Source organism: Sphaeramia orbicularis, chromosome 6 (genome assembly GCF_902148855.1).
Source record: "Sphaeramia orbicularis chromosome 6, fSphaOr1.1, whole genome shotgun sequence".
NCBI classification, from domain to species: Eukaryota; Metazoa; Chordata; class Actinopteri; order Kurtiformes; family Apogonidae; genus Sphaeramia; species Sphaeramia orbicularis.
In genome coordinates, this window is record NC_043962.1 from 22,478,136 (window position 1) to 22,480,943 (window position 2,808).

The 2,808-nt window shown below is 33.2% G+C and overlaps 1 protein-coding gene across 1 annotated transcript in view; it reads left to right on the forward strand.

The window, feature by feature from the left end:
• The first annotated feature begins 1,569 nt into the window (after positions 1-1,569).
• Positions 1,570-2,808, forward strand: part of lrrc4ca (leucine rich repeat containing 4C, genome duplicate a) — a 778,552-nt gene continuing 777,313 nt past the window's right edge. The window contains exon 1 of the mRNA XM_030136981.1: positions 1,570-2,312. The gene's annotated coding sequence lies outside the window, so the exon portion shown is untranslated. The remainder of the gene's footprint in view (positions 2,313-2,808) is intronic.

The window sequence follows — 2,808 nt, forward strand, 5'->3', positions numbered from 1 at the left end:
TTTCTTTGGCTTAAAAAAAAAAAAAAAAAAAAAAAAAAGAATTAGCTTGAATTAAGGAAAAAATGTTGAATTAAGCAAAAAAAAAAAAAAATCTTAGATTTAGCAAAAAATGTTGAATTAAGCAAAAAAAATTCAAATAAATAAAAAAAAATCTTCAATTAAGTAAAAAAAAAAATATTCAATTAACAAAAAAAAAATCTCAAATTTAGCAAAAAAATCTTGAATCAAGCAAAAAAAAAAAAAAAAAAAAAAAAAAAAATTAAGCTTGTAGAGTAAAAAGCAAATCATGTTGTTAGTACTAAAGTAATACAGTTTACCGAACTAGAGAAGTCTGGTGGCATTTAAACAAATATGGCCAAGTTGAAATAACTTAAAAAGATTGACGGAAATTGTCACCTCAATTTTTTTTTTACCTTGAGCCAACTTATCATTTTTTAGAGTGTAGTAAGTCAGGGATGTAGAGATCCCATCCCCTGCATCCAGTGCATCCAGTTTGACTTTTCTTTGGCTTAAAAAAAAAAAAAAAAAAAAAAAAAAAAGAATTAGCTTGAATTAAGGAAAAAAATTTGAATTAAGCAAAAAAAAAAAAAGTTAATCTTGTAGAGTAAAAAGCAAATCATGTTGTTAGTACTAAAGTAATAGAGTTTACTGAACTAGAGAAGTCTGGTGGCATTTAAACAACTATGGCCAAGTTGAAATAACTCAAAAGATAGACGGAAATTGTTACCTCAATTTTTTACGTTGAGCCAACTTATCATGAGTGTAGTAAGCCAGGGATGTAGAGATCCCATCCCCTGCATCCAGTGCATCCAGTTTGACTTTTCTTTGGCTTAAAAAAAAAAAAAAAAAAAAAAGAATTAGCTTGAATTAAGGAAAAAATGTTGAATTAAGCAAAAAAAAAAAAAAAATCTTAGATTTAGCAAAAAATGTTGAATTAAGCAAAAAAAAATTCAAATAAATAAAAAAAATCTTCAATTAAGTAAAAAAAAAAAAAATTCAATTAACAAAAAAAATCTCAAATTTAGCAAAAAATCTTGAATCAAGCAAAAAAAAAAAAAAAAAAAAAAAAAAAAAAATTAAGCTTGTAGAGTAAAAAGCAAATCATGTTGTTAGTACTAAAGTAATACAGTTTACCGAACTAGAGAAGTCTGGTGGCATTTAAGCAAATATGGCCAAGTTGAAATAACTTAAAAAGATTGACGGAAATTGTTACCTTAATTTTTTTTTACCTTGAGCTAGCTTATCATTTTTTAGAGTGTAGTAAGTCAGGGGTGTAGAGATCCCATCCCCTGCATCCAGTGCATCCAGTTTGACTTTTCTTTGGCTTTATTAAAAAAAAAAAAAAGCCAAAAGCATTGAAGTCAGGGAGCACAATCACGTCTTTAAGGAAGACAGCCTATTTGTATTCTAGACTCCCACCGAGTCTCCTCACGTGTGACTGAGCACAAGTGAACGAAGGGGAGTGAGCGAGCGGGGAGGAGGGCAGAAAAGAGGGAGGGAATGTATGAGCGAGAGGAAGGATGAATCTAATGCGTTGCAGTAGAGAACTGTGACAGACCGGGCATTTATTTGAGCAGAGACTGCTGCTGTAGCAGGAAGGACGCGGCAGCAGCAGCAGCAGCAGCAGCAGCAGCAGCAGAGGCAGGAACACCACCACCACCACTCACTGCTGCTCCATCACTCAGTACCTCCAACAGAACTGGAGACAAGGTGGACACGAAGAAGCAGACGCACAGGAAATACACACCAGGATCACAACAACTCTCCAATGCCACCAGCAATATGATTTTTTTGGAATAATTTCTCTTTTTCTTTCATTCTCTTCTTTCCATTTATTACCCTTTCATCTGTTTGATTTGAAGGGGTATTTATGCCAAGGCAAAAACGTGGCTTGAATCAGAATTCCTCTACAGGTCAGACAGTTGTACCAGCAGAAGACTTCATCACACATTATTGCGAATCTTCTGAGTACTTGTTGTCTACGATCTCCAGTTTTGTTTTGTTTTTTTTAGTGCGGCTGGGTTTCATCCCATGGAAAAAAAAACAAAAGTACTTGTTGGTGATGAAGTGTAGAAATGTCAAGGTGTGTTCCACAATAGGCCTCTGCAATTTTTACTTCCCCTGCATTGCTATTCTTTGAGTTGTTTTTTTTTTTTTTTCGTGAATGTGGGGCAACTACAAAGACAAGAAAAAAAACAGAATAAGCATCATCTGTTTTACAACATACCTACAAAACTGCCTCGGGTCCACTGGTTCTGAATTTGGTGAATTCCTGCTGAGGGATGCCCATGGCTAAGAAGTGAAACAGAGTGGTGAGTAGAAAGAAGTGTCCAACTTTTATCAACATATACTTACTACTGGAAGGCACTCGCACAGATCTTTGAGTGTCTATTTTTAGGCTGTTTTCACATGATTTGGGGATTTCTGAATATATATGTATCAATATGTAGCTCCAGTTTTATTACATTACACAATTTATATTCTCATACATGATGTTGTTTTAGCTAACTCCTTCATTTTTGCATTGATTTGACAACATCATGTCTGGTTATCCCTGCCCTCTTTACTCCGATTTACTTAATTTATTCAGTGTCATGTTTTTGCGTTTGCTGTACATATTGTTTTCTGTTTTAGGGTCTTTGCTTGTATCTTGTATCCTGCTGTTGTGCTCTTCTGCCAAAGCACTTTGTAAACTTTGATTTTAAAGGTGCTACATAAATACAGTTATTATTATTATTATTATTATTGTTGTTGTTGTTGTTGTTGTTGTTGTTGTTATTATTATTATTATTATTATTATTACATATT